Source organism: Mustela nivalis (genome assembly GCF_964662115.1).
Source record: "Mustela nivalis genome assembly, chromosome: 12".
Lineage (NCBI taxonomy): Eukaryota > Metazoa > Chordata > Mammalia > Carnivora > Mustelidae > Mustela > Mustela nivalis.
Window position 1 is genome coordinate 27,974,001 of NC_139031.1, and position 19,635 is coordinate 27,993,635.

At 39.4% G+C, this 19,635-nt stretch overlaps 1 protein-coding gene across 1 annotated transcript in view; it reads left to right on the forward strand.

Annotated features, from left to right (window-relative positions):
* Window positions 1–329: 329 nt before the first annotated feature.
* The window catches only part of FAM3C (FAM3 metabolism regulating signaling molecule C), a 193,833-nt gene continuing 174,527 nt past the window's right edge, over window positions 330–19,635 (forward strand). Inside the window, exon 1 of the mRNA XM_082692703.1 lies at window positions 330–417. The gene's annotated coding sequence lies outside the window, so the exon portion shown is untranslated. The remainder of the gene's footprint in view (window positions 418–19,635) is intronic.

Here is a 19,635-nt window from a genome sequence, read left to right on the forward strand (position 1 = left end):
GGTTATTCCTCCCGGCAGGGGGAGCTACACCGCCCTGCAAGGTCTTCCAGCACCATGCCACTGGCTTTCCCAGAGAACAGGTCAACAACCAGCACCTAAACCCTCTTGCTTGAGGACTGAGAGCAAGATGGCTCTCATACACACCGTTTCACTAGAGCTGACCAGAGAGGGCAGTGTTTCTTCCCCGTAACACACACTCATGGTGGTCCCGCAGAGCTTTGACCTAACCAGGCTCTCTCTGGGGACAATAAAACATAGATTGTTGCGTGTCCTTTCTTTTGGAGGAGCATGTTTTGTAAGTTGTGGAAATCTGTTCCTTCACAGACGGTGTGTGATATTGGGGAATTCATCTCAAGCCTTGGTTGCAATACAAGCGGGAATCAAGAAAAGACCCACCTTGCTCAAGCGTGTCATAAGGTAAGATGGCAGATCCTTGTTAGACACCAGGATTTGTTCTTCTTAACCATTTATTCTCTTTGAGTTGCATGCAGAGAATGAATGCTAATGTAGCTGACTTTTATGCCTGAATTAGAGCAGAGCAAACTCATAGCCGAACTATGTAAATAAGGTTTGAACTAAAGAGATATGCTCACATCTGCCATCTCTTGGCAATATTAAGTATCTGCTCTGATGAATTCAATTTAGCCAATTTATATCCCTGCTTGGCCATGCAGCATACTGGCCTACGCACTTCACAGGATTAGAAAATGAGTCACATTCTCTATCTCTAAACAGACCTCTGTGTGAGCATAGATATTACGTTCTTGCAGCAGCTGGGGTGTTTTATGGCTTGAACTTTTTTCACATCAAAAAGCTACTGCCTGGCCTTTTCCAGATAAACAGCTCTGTACCTGGGGTAAAAATGCAAACCTATCCACTGAATGGTTACCTAACACTCCTCAGAGAGGAACCAAATGGGCCCTGCTAGGACACTGTGAGAAGTCTGGGTCTTGGGAGCTGCACCAACAAGGCCTGCTGTATTGCGTTCAGAGTACTAAACATAGGAGGAACTTGACCTTGAATATGAGCCAAGTCTGCAGACAGCACCCAAAGCCCAGATTCCTTTAAGTCACTCGGTCTTCAAAACCAGAGTTGAGCATGGAACCAGAAAAAGCTTTGCTTTTTGAAAAGCAAATGGGTCAGCAGGACTGACGCTCAGTGGGGGCAGTAGGCTAGAGAACGGAGGGGCTGAGAGACAGGGTCTAGGGCATCTACTGCAGACAGAGTGGCTTTTATTTCCCACAGGACTTGGGCGTACATGAGTCAGACTAGTTTAAAAGTTCAGGGCCAGGGCAGACAGCAGTAAATGAAAAAAATTATTACTGTTGCATTTATATTGTACCTGGATTATTAAATTTTCCTGAGGCTAATTCCAGTACTGTTGAAAACACAAAAAGGTTCCTTTTTGGTTTCATCACCTTGAAGAGTGCAGAAGCCACAGCATAAAGCATTTAAAAAAAAATATTTCGGGCAACATAAATGAAAGCTGTAAAGCAAATATCTTTGCTGAATGGCAAGATGAGATAGTTGTTTCTGAAGTGGAACGTAGAAGCTAAGGTATAGCACTTCAAATTTCAAAATGATAAAGCAATTTTCTGATAAAAGTTTTGCAAGCGTTTTCCAGGAAAGTGACCTTTGTGTCTCTGGTCAAAGCCCAATTACTCATTTTATGGCTCATTCTGTGAAATGTTTTGACCCTATGTCAGCCTATTAGCTTCCATTTAGGGCAAAAATTTTCAACTTCTTTTTTTTTAAATATATTTTACATATTTTATCTGACATTTATTTTTCTCTAGGTGTCAATTATCTGATCTTCTATTAACATTAAAAGTAAAGTTAATAAGTTAAAAAACTGCAATAGCTAAAACTAATGCAACTATCAGATAAAGGAAAAAAAATCCCCAATTATGAAAGAAAATAGATTATAGTGACACTCATATTAAGAAGTTGCTATGTGCAGATGTATCCTGACAGATGCGTATTTGCAATTACACTGTGCCAGGAGCCATTCAAAACCCAGGAGGTCAGCAGGGAACAAAATATGGAGGCACAGACTAGAAGAGGTGGGAATTATCAATAGGCATTTAATAATAGTAAACAGTATATTGGAATATATATAATAATGTAAAGTATATATGGTATCTAATAACATAAATCATGCAATAATGGTAAATGCACTGAAGGAAAATAAAGCTAAGGAGGATGGCAAGTGGTGGAAATGACATTTTTAAAAATATTTATTTATGTATTTAATTTATTTTTTAAATTTTTTAAAAAAATTTTTATTTGTCAGAAAGAGAGAGATGCATAAGCTGGATGAAGGGGTAGAGGGAGAAGGAGAAGCAGGAACCCTGCTGAGCAGGGAGCCCAATATGGGACTCGATCCCAGGACCCTGGGATCATGACCTGAGCCAAAGGCAGACATAACTGACTGAGGCACCCAGGCGCCCCTGGAAATGGCATTTTAAGATTTTTTTTTTTTTTTTTTGACAGAGAAAGAGATCACAAGCAGACAGAGAGGCAGGCAGAGGGAGAGGGAGAAGCAGGCTCCCTGCTGAGCAGAGAGCCCGACATGGGGCTCCATCCCAGGACCCTAGGATCATGACCTGAGCCGAAGGCAGAGGCTTACCCCACTGAGCCACCCAGGTGCCCCTGGAAATGGCATTTTAGATACAGGTTCTCTGGAAAGCAAATCTGGAACCAGTATCCTATAAATGCTAAGTGCTAGAGATCTAGAGGCAAATAGATTTAGATTTTTAATCTCAATTTGACAACTCATTAGCGCTCTGTTCCTAGGCAGATCATTTTGTCTTCCTAAACTTTAGTGCCCTCATCTGTGAAGTGGGAATAAGGGAGCCTTCAAAAGACTAGTCTGAGTGCTTAGCCCAGCGCTTGGCATGCAACAGGGCTCTGTGATTTTTCATGCTTATTATCGGACATTTGAAACTGTGTGTGGGTGTTTGAGAGTATTGGTGTTGAGTATCTGTGCTAAAACAAGGAAGCTTCTTCAGCTATCATGATGCCATGATTACCTCTGTGGCTCTAACAAACAGACTAGAAGGAAAGTGCCTGGATCTCATCTTATTATCTCTGCATTTCTGTATTGGTCAGTGGACCCACACTGTTTCTTGTTAAATGATTTTCCTGGGGGTGCTCCTAAGTCATTTTTACTGCCTTTCTCTCCTCTAACAAAATGAAGTGTATAATTGCTGAACTGCCAGAGGTTATGGTTGCCATTTTATTTTCCTATATCATTTTCAGTAGGTGAATATTTTTCTGCCAGTTTTCTAATCTATCTTCCAACCTCATGCTACATCCATCCTACACCCAGTGGAGGTAAATATAATAAGATATGAAAAGAAACAAACCGGTTTGCACATACAAAGACAGCTCCACATATAGACAAAAAAAATTCCAGATTGGGGATGCTTCGCAGCATTGCCACAGGTAATAGATGTGACCTTTCTGAGTTGAGGAAGGTTGAATTTTTTTCCTGCTCTTACGGACAGGAACATCTGATAACGATGGCAGATTATGATGGACCTCCCCTGCGATACTCTCACTGATTTCCCAGCACTTCAGCACATTACCCAGGAGTTTTTTATTACTTTTATTTCCTTATTACTAAACTTGATTGCATACTCCGCAAATTCCTTCCCTTACAACCTGGTTATTCAGGTTACATGGGGGCATCATCCAGAAAACTACTTTACTAGAGCAGTCTATGAGACAGACGAAGAGACTCGGGCCAAATAATTGGTGGCAGAAACGGAACAAAAAAATCAAGTTCTCTGATTCCTAGATCCCCATGTCCATTCATTTATACTCATCTTCCCTGCTCTGAGTGACTACGACAAACTTTCCACGAGATCAACAAGCAGGAATATATTAACAGGGAGGGAGTTGATTTTGCACTGAGTACGAATTTTTCTACAAACCAGCCACAAATGCTGTCAACATAGGCCATATATAGCCATAATATTATTTAAATTTATTCTACTTCCATAAAAATGTGGAGTAATACAAAACACTAGTCTTAATGTTTTGATCAGTTTAACAGATAATGAGATCATGTGTACTGCAAAATGGCACCAAAGACTACAACAAATCCTATGAAAACCAAAGCTCTAGCAAGGAAATTGTAATCTGTCATTGCACTCTTCGGTAATTGTATCATCCTCAGATCAATCAGTTTTGGACTGAGGTTTCATGTAGAACCCATCTGGTGCTTGAATTCACGATGGCTTTTTCTTTTATGTTTAATCATATGTGTGCATAAATTATTATACATCTATTTCTGTCCAGAGAACCCATTATGAATTCCTGATAATCATTTCAAAAGGGCAAACATATACAGGAGACACCAGTCATCACAAGTAAAAAAGCAAACTAAGAATTGAAACTCTGTGTGCCTCCGCACACACACACTATTACTGACAAAATTCCTTACATTAAATATTGCTTGAATACTGTAAGTTAGAATATCATTTTTCTTTCTTTTGAAACAAGTGGGCTTTATTTAAAAGCATCTTTACATGCGTATTTCCCTGGGTCCTGTACTTTGGGCAGTCCTGCATCACACAAACACAAACAAAAAAGTAGGTGTACTAGAGAACAGCCGGGTGCTGCTGTCACTGGGGATTGTTTAGTGCTTCTGCAGCACAACATGGGACTCTGAACACCTGCTCTCATGATAAACACCCTTTAGGGCTCAGAGACACATTTATCTCTATCTCTTGCTTTGTCCTCTAGAAACAAAAGGGAACTCCCCGTGAGAACTAATGCAGGTTTGGGGGCTGTGCCACTGTGGGTATTGGCAATGAACATCACTTCTGAGAGGGCAGTGTGAACAAGTAGTGTTTCAGTAAAAGAAAAGACAGATCAAACTACTACTTAGATTCTTCCTCTCATACATCATAAATGCGATAGGGTCTTACATAACAAAGAGCAGAGCATTCACTTCTAGGAGTATATAGTAGAGCAAAAATTTAGAGTCTGATTTTAAAAAAATAGGTGCAAGAATTTTTTTGATCAGAATATTTATTATGTATATGTATTTTAAAATGATTTTATTTATTTATTTCACAGAAAGAGAGATCACAGTAGGCAGAGAGTAAGGGGAAAGCAGGCTCCATGCTGAGCAGAGATGCAGGGCTCGATCCCAGGATCCTGGGATCATGACCTGAGCCCAAGGCAGAGGCTTTAACCCACTGAACGGCCCAGGTGCCCCTATTACATATATTTTAAAAGAACAACCAAGATTTCCAACAATAAAGATATGGTTAAACATAAGTATATGCCAATAGGTTGGAATATTGTGACCGAATTTTTAAAAATTGTGTTTTTAAGGAATACTAATTGACTTAGGATACCGTTTGGGGGAAAAAGCAGAATACACAAACTGTGCTTCATATGATTCCATATTTTAAAAGTATTTATATACTAGCAAAAGAAAATTCAGAGAGCTTTATTTGATAGGAATATTTTATTGAGCAGGAAAAAATAAAACCTCTTTGCAAACAGAAAGACTTCAAACCCAAAAATGGCATTAAGTTCAGAGGCTGGATATTTTAGGCTAATAGAGTGAAAAAGGAAGAAGTTGTTTAACACTCATAATTATTGGTTATTACAATAGAGGCTACCAGATGTCAGGGGATTAGTGAAAAGTGATTCTCTTAACCCATTTTAGGAAAATGACTTTAGTTTCATCAGAAGCATTTGTATGAAATAATTAAGTTTTACTTATACACTAAACTATATTTTGCGTAGGTGTCTTAAATGGTTTTGTTTCCTTGTGGCATCTGTTATTCTGGTCTCCATTTTATTTTACTTTAGCAATATGAAAGGAAATACATCAAAAATGCTCATAGTAGGTACATGAGTTTGAATAAGTTAGGGTTAATCAAGAGTACTCAGTTAACAGCTACTAAAAACAAAAGAATATTTATTAATTTAACAAAAAGTCTAGAGGTAAGCTGTGATGTATTTGTTCAACAGCTCAACTTCAATGATCAAAGTTCTTTCTAGTTTTTGATTATGTTGCTCTTGGCATGTTAATTTTGGCCTTCTAGTTGTTGCCTCATTGTTGCGAAACGGCTGCTGTAGCTCCAAGCCTTACATACTCACAAAACTATATTCAAAAGAGGAAGTAAAATGGCATTAACAAAAGAGGCTTACCCCTAAAATGCCATCTTTTAGGAAGCAAAATCTTGCCACAGCCCTCAGAATGCTTCCCCTGCAACTCCTATGTCAGAAATGAGTCACATGCTTAAACACAGAAATAATAATGGTATTGCTCATGCTTACTTCAGACGAATATAGTCATCCCTTGAGGCTGGACAGAGTGTCATTTCTAGTCTGGTTTATTTTTATTTTTTTTTTTTTTAAAGATTTTATTTATTTATTTGACAGAGAGAGATCACAAGTAGGCAGAGAGGCAGGCAGAGAGAGAGAGAGAGGAGGAAGCAGGCTCTCCGCTGAGCAGAGAGCCCGATGCGGGACTCGATCCCAGGACCCTGAGATCATGACCTGAGCCGAAGGCAGCGGCTTAACCCACTGAGCCACTCAGGCGCCCCTAGTCTGGTTTATTTTTGATGAGAAAAAAATAGAAATGGCCATTGGATAGGTTATCAATATCTTCCAAGAAGAGTTATCACTAAATAGCAGAATTGTAGCTGATTTTTACTCTTTGTCTCTCTCTTTCTCTCTCTGTATTTCCAAATTTAATGCAATAAGCATGCATTACTTTATAATAAAAATATTTTTCTCCTTAACAAAATTCTCCTAAACATTGTAAAGTCCCTAAAGAATTCCTTTGGCTTGATGACAAATGCAGTGAATTACCTGGTCCAAGAACCCTCAATGGTCACAAAAACATAATCCAGTACATTTGCAAAAACCTATTATGGCTGCACCGCCTTTTATGACCTCAAGTCAAATTGACCTGCTCAATATGATTTAGGTTATAGCGAAGGGAAATGTTTGTCTTGCTAAATTTAAGGAAAAATAAAAAGGTCAGGGTAAATCTGAATCTGAGTCTGGTCAGGCAAGACCACCATTTTGACAACAGAGGCCCCCAGTTCACGTGTATTACTTCTTGTCCAGCTGCTCATTTCCTCCCTCTTTCGTGGCTGGTATCTCTGGGTTCCAGATTTCGCAGGCAGTGTAGCCAATTTTTAAGTCCAATAAATATTTTAAAATATAGCCCTAAGGAAAAACGGAAACAGAAAATCCCAGGACAGAATTTCAAGCAGTTTTAAAGCAGGACTCCAATTCTAGCTCCATGATCTCTGCTGCCTTTAGAATAATGGATTTGTTATTACCAAGAGCGAGGGGAAGTTACAGAGGCAATTAAGAGCTCATTTTGAAAAGATCCATTTAAGTTTCTCATTACAGTGTCAAATAAAACCAGAAATATGGTGGCATTCATATTTTTAAATTTAGATACCGCAGCATATATAGAAATTAGCATACAGGTTCTGCCAGGGTTAACATTTACTCCTGAAACTCATCTGCCTATTACTTCTGAATGTGAATTTTTGGTCATAAATGTGGATTGAAAACCAAAGTAAGTTAAGGCAGTTTAGATTTTAGAAAGACACTGTATTACAGTAGACCGTTCTTTCAGAAATACTGTTTCCACGAGAAAGTAAATTATGTATATATATAATTAATCTTTAATAATTAATTTTTTAAGTCTAGAGTAATACTGAATTGTTTATAGCAGTTACCTCTGGGAAGGGGTGGTGGAGTAAAAAGCAGCTAACAGGAGCTTTTGCAGGAAGTATGTATTCATGTATTTCTTATGTAACTTGCAAATGAACAACATTTTTACAAGGGAGCAGCTGTTGCACGTTGTTTCATTTCATTTTCTACACTTCAATAGCATGTATCTCCCGTCCGGCTTTTCAAACTGTGGTAGGTAGGGGTGTGCCAGAGGTCTCTCTAAAACACAAAATAAACATGGTAGATTTACTCCATAGTCAAGTGGTGAAAGCCTTATTTTTATGTTAAAGCAAAACTTAAAACAGAAAGTAAATAGGATGCCAAATTTGCTCAAGTTATTCATGTAAAATACCAGGCCTCAATCAAAGTCCTATTTGTCTTGCACTGCTCGAGGGCTCTGGTTTGTGGGAAAATGAGAAGTACTAAGTGAAGCTTGGAGGGGCTTGATGACTTGCCCAAGTCATAAGCTACTCGTATCGCTTGTTTGTTTGTGTATGTGTAGACACACACACACAGTTTTTTTTTATGGATTTATATGATTGTATTGATTTATATGATTGACATATACATTATATTAGTTTCAGGTATACAACAGAATGATTCAAAACTTCATATATTGTGAAATGATCACCACAATAAGTCTAGTTGCCAAAAGAAACTCTTCAAAGAAAAAAAAATGCCTTAACTTGTTTATCTTTACCTATTGCTTTAAAAGGTTTTTTTCTTACTGATTTTCTTTCTCGTAATCATGCATAAATCTTTTTGCATACATATAACTGAATATAAGTTTTTGGTTATATTTTTAGACCAGATGTGAAAATGGTTAATTGTGAAAAGTATGGGAAAGTTATACCAGCAAGGGCTATTATATTTGGAATGGCAGTAGAATGTGCAGAGACAAGAAGACATCATAGGGAACTGATTATTTAAACAATAAATATTAGAAAACAGTAATTTTAAGGAGGTGACTGTACTTCAGAGGTTATTTAGTGATTATTTATTTGGATGAGAATTTGTAGTTTGGGGACCTTTAAATTCATGATGTTTATTCCAGTCTTAATTCCTACTCGTATTCCTTGTTAAAGAAAAATTATTCTGACACTTGTTAAAAATGGTAAGGAAGGCTTTGTGCAAGACTATTACAATAGGGAGAGAAGTTGAGTTCAACTCTAAATACAACAAAGGCAGCTAGCAAGAGACAGAAATTACTCAGACGTCAAGGGTGGGGAATTCTTATTAGACTGGCTTACCAGGGTTGTTGCTACAAGGACACCAAGGATACCTAAGGAAAAGGGATGTGGGATTCGATCAAGTATCAAGGGGAGAGATTCTCACTAAACTGATTCAGCAAGATTCTTACTAAAGGCAGGCCAAGGAGGAGGCCTAGTCAAGAAGCAGGCTCATGGGGGCCTGACTACAGTTTGGTCAAGAAGGGAGTCTTTGTCACTTTGGGATCTGTTTTCTATTTTGTTTTACTTTTTCTTCCAACCAATAGCATCTGCCCCCCAGAAATTTGTTCTGGCTAAGTGCCCAAACCAGCCTTTGGTGGGGAGTGAAAATGGTAAGGTATGGGAGAATTTAAAAGAGTTTTGTGGATTTTGGAAGATTTTCGAACAGTTAAAACACACACACACACAAATCTTCTCTGACTTCTAAAATACATGGGGGAAAACAAAAGCACACTTCTGATGAAGTGGTTAAAAATACATTTCTGAAATGATTGTCCTTACTCATCTGTCAGGAAATTATAGAATTTTGACCTTAATCCAGCCATTTCCTACCCAAACAGAAAGTATGCCATGATACTTCTGCTAACATTGGTGGAGTCTTGCTTCAATCCCTCCTCTTTCAATTTTAAAAACAAATAAATGATGGAGGGCCCTTGCGATGAATACTGGGTATTGTATGTAATTGATGAGCCACTAAATTCTATACTTGATACTAATATTCCACTGTATGCTAATAACTGGAATTTAAATAAAAATTTGGAGAAAGGAAAAAAAAAATTCTCAGAGGCCAAAGATAACACATTATTTTGAAGGCATGCTTCATCTTTCAAAGATATTATTATTTTCCTCATCACAGTGCGAGGTTTCATGTGGTAGCCCATGTAAATTTTTAGAGTGAAACATAATGGCTCAAGAGCAAAACAGTCATGGTCCACAGAAAGCCTGGAGACTTAACATCATGGCATCCACCGCTTCACTTAAATGGGCTTATATATCTGGGGAAGTTTATGAAAGAGTTGCCATGATTTCAGTATCTTGGGGAACTGCTCTTCATAGGAACCAAGTGAGAAAAAGTAAGTTCATGGAAAGTTTATTATCTTTAAAAAGTTGTAGTGTTAAAACTCTGATTTCCAATTTGCACCATATTTATGTTTAGTTTTTGAAGAGTTCAACTCTCTCTTTATGCACCTTGGCTTCTGGCCGTAAGGCGGGTACCCATTTTTTTCCCCTTGGAAGAGATGTTGGGATTTGAGGTTGGGCCAAGAAAAGCCAAAGAGGCTAGGAAGCACTTACAGATGGAGATAATTAGCATATTAAAAATAGGCCAGCCAGATTTTTTTTTTTTTTAATCAGGAAGTAGAGGAGTAAATGCTCTCTCTGGCAAGACTATAGAAGCTGTGTGGACACAGGAAATGTGATTCAAACTCTGGTATGAGAATGGTATTTTACTTGAACCAGGTTTCAAAAGCCTGGAGCAGGAGTTCCTTTTACTGGAAACCATGGAGTTGGCTGGCTTTGTAGAGGCCTCTCTTGAAATTCTGCTCCAAGGCCACTGTTTTGAATCTTGTGTGAATGTCTTAGAATGGGAGACGCTTGGTTTCAGAAGACACAGGGTAAACATCGTGAATTCTATTGCTTTCTAATGCATGGTAGCGGAAGTGGCATTTCTGATACCGCCTCCCATTGAGAGGGGATTACAGAAGAAGGCAGTAGGTGGGAACCATGGCCCTAGAACAAAACTGTTTGGGCTTCCAAGGACTAGTTGGCCAATCCGAAAGCAAAGGCCTGAGGCTGATCTGGATTCAGGCTCTATCAATGGGATACATTTAATTGCCAGATAATTCACTGTGGTTTCCTGAAGTTCTGATTCACAGCCCTTCAAATCATACGTTCCACCCATTCTCTGAAGTCCACCATTATTCAAAACCAACTTACGGGGTGTCTGTCCCGGAGCAGGGCTTCTCAGTGGGTGGTATGGGCACTGATAACTGAATACAGAGTTATCCCTGTGCGCCAGGAAATTTTTCACAACTACAAAGAATTAGAAGTTCCTCAATTTTCATGGCCATTTCAAAGTGTAGTCAGCCATCCCCTGCTGACTCTACCCATCGTGGATTTTACAAATACAACGTGTTAACAATTACTATTTTGTAAAGTTGCCCTTTCCTTCTACAGGTAATAAAATACTGCAAAAAATGTAGAAAGAGATTTTAGAATTTCCATGAGAAACTACAAAAAAAAGTGGGGAGGGAGAGATATTTTTAGTCTGGTAATTTCACTGATGACCTATTTAGAGAACGAGACCAGAGGACACTCGTCTATTTCAGCGCCCCTAACACTGTGATTAAATAAGCAGCCATTCCTTCTGTTTTCAAGATTTGGTCTTGGGTTTCCATCATTGGTAAGCAAAATCAGAGTAGGGGAAAGAGGTAGCCAGGCACTGCTTATTTTTAATATGCTTTTTGGACTTTACAAATTATGTATATGTTTCTAAATGTCGATAACATTAAAAGGTTTAATTTTAAAAATGGGAATAACGACAGCCAAAAAATATGGATACAAATTGCCCTACATGAACAGCTCTGGCCAGTTAGTTAAGCAATACACGTTCTTACTTCATCGGGTGATCCTATGACTAAAGGATAGGAGTAGTATCTTCAAAGGTAAACTAGTCCATAGGTTAGTTGTCTTACAGTATCAAGGTTTGGAAGAAACAATTTATAAAGGACAGAAAGACGGGTTGGTTCTGTAAACTACTGAAAACTCTGAGCCTTGGAACTTGGTTTTGCGTATATTTACAATGCTTTTAACTCTCCACTTTTCATTTGAATATTGACATTTGACCTGGTGTAGCATGTGTAGAAATACGTATTGTAAACTTAAAATTATGTGAACTTGGTCTTGGTTAAAATTCTTAATAAAAAGCATAGATTTTAGGGATGTCTGGGTGGCTTGGTCCACTAAGCATCTTCTTTCCACTCAGGTCATGATCCCAGGGTCCTGGAATCGAGCCCCATGTCTCAGCGGAGAGCCTACTGCTCCCTCTCCCTCAGCCTGCTGCTCTGCCTACTTGTGCTCTCTCTCTATCTCTCTGTCAAATAAATAAATAAATAAATAAAATCTTTAAAAAAAAAAAGCATTGATTTTAAAATTCCAATGATAGCTAATTAGAAAACTCGAATAGGGAATAGGAGAATTCCAGGTACTGAACTGTTCATGACACTGGAGTCAGGATGGAGGCAAGAATAATATTTTGTTACCAGTTACCATAGTTATAAACAACATAGAAAGCACTAGTAGGAGGACTTAAGGCCCAGCTTCATTAAAATTTACTTAACTTATGTATCCTATCATACTAAAAGAGGTTTCTAAATAGCTTGTTTACTAAGAAGGTTTCAAGAGGCTCCATAGTGACACCCTGAAGACTTTAGTGTGTCTTTGTAGGGCAAGGTTTGAGCCTCAGCTTACCCGAGTCTGGGGGGAATGTCTTGTGACCCTCCTGTGAGGGGGGTAGTCTGTGAGGAGCTGCTCTGAGGCCACATCCTGCTCACCTGCCTCATTCCCCTGGGAGACTCTCATGGCACAGGGAATATTTTCTCTAGACTCTCCTTTTGGGGGCATGAACCAAAAAAAAAAAAAGATTTTGCCACAAATGGGCTTTTAAAAACACCATAGTGCTTGGCCGGGCGGCCGCCCAGCCCCCGCTTCCTTTCACGCTGCTGCCGCCCGTAGGTGGTTGTGGCCACGAGCCCAGAAGGAGGTGGCGGCGGCAGCGAAGGATGCCTGGGAAACGCCTCTGGGGGGACATTATGGAGCTGGAGGCACCCTTGGAGGAGACCGAAAGCCAGAGGAAGGAGAGGCACAAAGGCCGCTCCGGGCTCGTTCCCGTCTCCACCGGAACCTGGAGTAGGGCTGCACCAGGCTTTGGCCCGGCCTCCCGCGCTCCCCCCGCCCTTCCCGTAGGAGCCTAGAGATGAGCGACGGAAGATCCCATCTCCGCGGAATCTGTGCTTTCTTTACTCTTTTTCCTTAAGCAGCGAGGCCTGTTTGGTTCTTATTGGCGGTCTTAGAAGACGATTAAGAAAGATGGTTGCCTTGACTATGTGTTACTTCTCCGTCATCCTGACCTGTGAGGAAACAGATCTGAGGTTTACAAACCTCGGTAGCTAGTGTTTAGAGGCTTGAGGAAAAAAGTGTCACAGCCAGCGTTCCTAGGATTTGGCTGTGATGGAGTTCGTGTGGGTTGTTTCACAAGTAGGCTTTACTGTTAGATTTTAATTCAGTCCGCAGGTATTTCATGAGCTTAGTTTGAGCCACACTCTTTGCTGGCACCAAGGAGTTCAAATAAGTCCCTGCCCTCAAGGACCCGGTAGAGGGGTTGCAGGGAATTCCCATCCCCACCCTCAAAGAGACCTAGAGAGAAGAAAACAGAGCTTAGGTGGGTGAGGAAGCCGTATTTGAAGGCTGACATTTGACCAAAAAAATGAAAATATTCTGTATAGTTCTAGAGAGCAGAACCTACTTTTTCCTACCTTATCATCAAGGTAAACTTTGGCATCCCAGCCAACCAGTTATTAGTATTATTATTATTATTATTAATTTTTTGTGGTGAAATATACATAACATAAAATTTACTATTCTAACTCTCTTAAAGTGCAAGTTTTGTAGCATTAAGTACATTCACACTGTTCTGCAGCTATCACCACCATTCATCTCTGGAACTTTTTCACCCTCCAAACTGAAACTCTGTTCCCATTAAACACCAGCTTCCCATTGCTGCCTCTCCTCAGTCCCTGGAAATCACAATTCTACTTTGTGACTATGAATTTGACCTCTCTAAATACCTTATGTAAGTGGAATCACCAAGCAGTCATAATTTTGGCTCCTGAAATACCTATATCTTCTTCTGCATTCAAATCCTATCTATGAAGGTTTAGTTTATGTGTCTATTTGAAACACTCGGGTATATACATCCAGTAATCTCATTCCCCTTTGAAGTCTTGTTCCATTGCTAGCTTTACCATTTGATTGGCATCGGTTACGTGCTTCTTTGTAAAGTTAGCTCACTTTTCCCTTGTGTGTCTTCCCCAAAATGTTTCCAAAGATTCTTGAGGGAAATGGCCATGTATTTGTCCATCCTTACATATTAATACATTCTTGTAAGTTGGTGGCTTTCACGTTGCAGATATTCCAGAAGTACTTGTTGGTTTTCCTCCAACTATGAAAGATAACTAAAGATTGGGAAGCAGATTGGAGTACCAATTAGTAGAAACAGCATTCGGATAGTGATCTGGCATTGAGTTGAAGATAACTTTGGTTTTGGATATGTAGAGCTATGGAGCTGGGCCTTAGATTCTCAAAACCAGAGTGCACATGAGGAAAGAAGCATGGAACTGTTTGTTGAAGCCATGAAAATGGTATGAAAGTATACACAAAGAACAGAGGCTTAGGAGCATCCACAGAAGGAGGAGGGAGGGGAACTATTGGAGAGGGTAGGTGTAAGAGGATAAGGAAGGTATATAGAGTGTCATGGAAGCTGAGGAAGTGGACAGTGTCAGCACCCACGATGGATCTGATGTGGAATGATGTATTTCATCACCTTGGGATATTGGTGGACTTGGACTTGAGATCTCACTGTGTTTCATCTTACTGAAGTATGGAGCCCAAAAGTGATTCTAACCCCAAGGCTGGCTCTGTAAATAACCTTGTTTTTCTATAGAACTTCCTGGTTTGGGGAGATGTGGGCTAGTTCAGTTAATGAAAGATCAAATGTTGAACATGTAACTGTATAATTTATGTTAATGTAAAACTCTGCTGTTTACAAAGTATTTTCATATATGTTATTCTGTTTTCACAGCATCTCCTCCATTTTATGGATGAGAAAATTGTATGTGAAAGTATTCTGTAAAATTTATGTAAATTATGGTGAAAATTTTGATGGTGGTGGTTTTGTTGCTACCACTAATAACTACTTTGTAATTTATTTTGAACTTTTGACCAAGTAATTTTGAAGTGTTAAATGGCCAAATAATTTCTTGCTGTTTGCAAATATTAAAACATTGGTCACCAGTTTGGCATTTTAAAAAAACAAAACAAACAAACAAAAAAAAACACCATAGAAATTCTTTCTTCCTCATGTCTGCTTGACTAAACAGATTTTGAACTGAATATATTTTAGACAGTAAGAGGAAGCAATTGAAGGGACAGAAACATTGCATATTAATGAGTTTTCTTGCTGCAAAGTGTGGCGGATGAGAAATAGTAACAAAAAACTGCAAGTCGATAAACCCAAAACTACTTGAATAAAATATTAAGTATGGGAGCTTTTTTAACTTTTATCATCATTAATCTATATTTGTTAAATTTATGATGTTTTCCCTCCAAAGTAGAATTTATTTATTTTTTTTTTTTTTAGAGGTTTTGTTTGCGAGAGAGAGAAAGAAAAAACATGAGTAGGGGGCAAGGACAGAAGGAGAAGGAGAAGCAGACTCCCCGAACTGGGGCTCGATTCCAAGCTTCTGAGATCATGACCTGAGCCAAAGGCAGATACTTAACCAACTGAGCCACCCAGGACCCCACTCCAAAGTAGGATTAATTTTAAACTATGGGCTAAGAAAGAAAAGACACAGAGCCTTGGACTGATGAAAAAAAAATTTAAAGCCCAACAAAACCAAAAACCAAAAAGCATTGTAATGATTTCTCCATCTGCCTACAATTTTTCTGACAGCTGCCCATCAAAATGATAAAATATTTGCATCCACTCATCAAGCAGACAACCTAACCCCCTTGTCTTGAGATATATCTTATTTAAAAAGTAAAGTTATTACTATTTCAAAGGGTTTACAAATCCTAATTTGTGCTTTATAAGAAATTCCACTTTAACACTAGGAAGTAAAATAACTGACAATAGGGTTATAGAACCAGTTAATATTCAGAAAGGCTGATGATCATATAGCTCACATCTCTGGGAAGGTGTCTGTTCTTGTATCTTCTTGAGGTACATGGTCTACTTTCTTTCCATCCACCACACCCACAGTGAAGGTTCTCCCAGAACACCTTAATTCTTCTTCCAAATGCTGTTTTTTCTTCCTCCACCAGTTACTGGGGAGCAAAAAATATCAGTAATATGCAAATTGGGAACCTGATTCTACCTAGAATGAAGAGAAATGTGGTCTTCTCAGGAGTCAAAAAAATTCTAGTGCTATATGGCTTTGAGAAGGGGAGAGACTAAGGAGTCCACTGTCAACGAAGACTTAGAAATCAAAGTCGAAAGCAGCTGTCAGGTCAAGCAGTATTTTTTTTAAGTCTCTCCATGTGCTCAGAAGTGAACCAATGAGAAAGGAGGACAAAATGGAAAACATCAACCAAGAGAAGTAGAAGTCTGAAGGATCCAATATTCTATAACTCAACCATGTCCTTTCCTATCTTATAGCTTTAGCCGTAAGGTAGGTTGGAAGGGAACTCAATCCTATGTGCAACAGGAACACAGTTTTCTGGATTATTATTTACAAGCCATTTAAACTTCCTGTACCAATCATTAAGAAGAATTCCCTGTCCTAGAAAGAAAAATATGTGTAAATCAAAATGCCATTGACCAAAGAGGAAAGAAAAAAAAGAGGAAGGGAAAGAAAGGAAGAAAGGAAGAAGAAAGAAAGAAGAGAAGAGAAGAGAAGAGAAGAGAAGAGAAGAGAGAAAGAAGTAACTAATAGCCTGGGAATCCAAGAGATGGATGAATTTGGGATTCAAATGAGTCAGATTTACAAACATAGTAATAGTTAATACTTGGAGAATGCTTCATTATCTCTAGCATTTTGCTAAACACGCCATGCTAATCATCTTGTCTAACGGAGGGTGGCGTCACTGTCCTCCTCATTCAGAGGCCGTCATCTCAGGCCTGCATAGATGTAAACTGCGGTGGAGACCGAAGTGGAAGCTCAGTTCCCCGCTTCCAAGGTCAGTGGCCTAGTGTTTATAACTCTGCAGGGGTGTATAAGCTGAAGCCTTAAATCTGTCAAACTGATGGCCTGATTAAAATCATGGGAAGGACCCACAGTGATTACTGTTAGACATGACTAAGGATATTTCATTGTCAACAAGTAGCCGATTCACTCAAATGAATTGGGAGGCGTTGATCTGTCTCTGGCCATCAGTGTGCAGCGACCCTAGCTCTTGAGTGCCCACAGTGGGGGCTGGACGGCAATGTCCTTGGGCTGTTCCCTCTTAAGAAAGGGGACAAAAATGCCGAAGTGATGACAGCTGTCACTGCAGGGAGTGAACAAATCACCCTGAGAAGCTAACTAACGGCTCTCAGGGTAGTGCCCAAGTTAATAAACGAAAACCCAAGAGAATAAAAGAAGGAAAGAAATGATAGCAAAGCCGTGACAAGAAAGTGTTAATGCCTTTACAAGGAAGAAACTCATTAAAGGGAAGTGAAAATTGAAGAAGCTCTGGGAGAGAGGTTATAGGAAGAGGAAATCGGAAGAAAGGAAGAGGAAAATGGGATAGGAAGAGAAAATGCAGAAGTCTGGGATTCCTTATGTGTTTTCCCTCGTGTCTACAGGTCAATGTTCCCTGCCACAAACACACCCCCCTCGCTTTCCAACATCCAGTGGATGTTGCTGGAGAGAAGGGGAGAGAGGAGGGATCTCGGACTAGGTCTATAGTAATAGCACTACTAGGCGTGGTTGCTGCTTAAAGCTGACTCTATTGGGGAAATTGTTTGTGGCTTATTTCGAAAACCCACCCAATTGCTTGGAAGCAGTCACCTGAAATTCTCTGGACCTGGGTTTTTTTGTGCTGCCAGGTTTCTTACGCTTTTCTTAGCCCCTAGCAATCTGCCAATACACCCCCCCCCACACACACACACCTTCTCTTTGCCACCCTTCCGGAAAGAATGTGGGGTGCCTCCAGGCTCCAGCTTTCTTACCCATGGCCCACACAGCACAGCCATAAGAAATATGCACCTGTTGTTAACCCCAGTGAACTCCAGGAGTGCTGGTGACCCTGATACACCATTTCTTCCTCTTGTCTGTTGCAGCAACTCAGCCAACCTATCATGCGGGAGACCTCTCAGAGAGTTAGATGCCAGTCCCCTGTGTCCTTCAGCCTTGGGGAACACATGTCAGACTCTTCCTGGCTGTTGTAGGAAGTGTCGAATCACTGTATTGCACACCTGAAACTAATACAACACTCTGTGTTCACGATACTGGAATTAAAATACGAACTTCATTAAGAAGGAAGTTGTATTTCAAACTTTTTCTCCCTGTTTCTATATTCCTGATAAGAGTGAGGAGTGTAAAATTTATCTACTAGTTCTCAGTCTCTTCCTTTTCAGTCCTGGTTCAGTACTTTAACTTGAAATAGGTATCTGTTGTTTTGCAATCAAGATTTCTATCCCACCATTCTGTGACAAGGTACTGCATATATTGTATAATTAGTATTTTCCAGTTTTACATATAATCCAAGTCTTCTAAACCTCACCAGATTGGGAGTGTAAAATCAAGTTGCAGTCTATTTTTACCCCCAAAATATGATGGTAAGAGTTCCAACTGGTTTGATGACTAGTAATTAGCACATCTCCAAGTGTCCCCAAGTTATTCTGGGGAGTTCCCCCAAAAGGATGCCACACACATGCCCACAAACCAGTCTGTAACTACATGGTGTCTGCTTTTTCCTTCCTTTGCTACTCTGGCTTATAATTTTCCACATTCTCTGCCTGCAGATTTGAGGAGCATCAGGATTATTGCTAGTTTCTAAAGGGAAGTTGGGGGGAAATGGTCACCTCTCCAATTGTGTGCTACTTTTGGTCCTCAGGACTCGAAATGGCTCTTCTTCCCAGAAGTTAACTTTTGGTCATCTCCTACTTCCCATAAATCCTTCATTTTTCTGACGTTGGGCATATAACTCAGTCTCAGGGTATAAAATAACTCTAATTCTTAGCTCTGCACCAGCCACAGACACTACCACCTGCAAAAAATAAATAAATAAATAAAATTAAAAAATAATTCCTTCCTTCTCTTCTCTCATGCCTCAGTCCAAAACAGAAGCCTCCGTGCATATTGGTCCTGGGGAAGGAAGGGGAGGTGGAACTCTCACTAGTAACTTACGGGCCAGTGCTCTGATATGATTTTTTCCTGTACTTTCTTAGTTCAAAGACCGTTCAGAAAAAAAGCAAAGTAGATGACCACATATGCAACCTGCTACTAACGGAGGGGAACATATAAACATGTACAAGTATAAAGGCAAAGAATATCTCCAGAGGAACGCAAGAAACTAGTAACAGTGGTTGCCTCTAGGGTGGGAACTCAGTGAGGAGAAATCAGAAAGCTTACTTTTTCCTCGATTTCAGTTTGTACCTTCTGAATATTTGACATATCTGTGTTCTTCCCTAATCAAAATGAAGTTTTAAAGAATACTCAGTAAAAATATTTTCTTTCAATTTCAAGTATTTTTTTAAAATTATGGCCAGAATATTTCTAATAGCACTATTGAAAAAACGATTTGTAATGAAAGCAAAAGATAAAAACCTTTCCCTTTTCTGAGTGTGATTACATTTTTTAAAGCAAAAACACTTTTTTCTAAAAATCATCGCTCCAAAGTTTTCCCTCTTTTCCAGTATTCTAAGAAAATATACATTTTTTTCAGTAAGTCTCATCCAGAAATTTAGTCCGGGACAAATTGC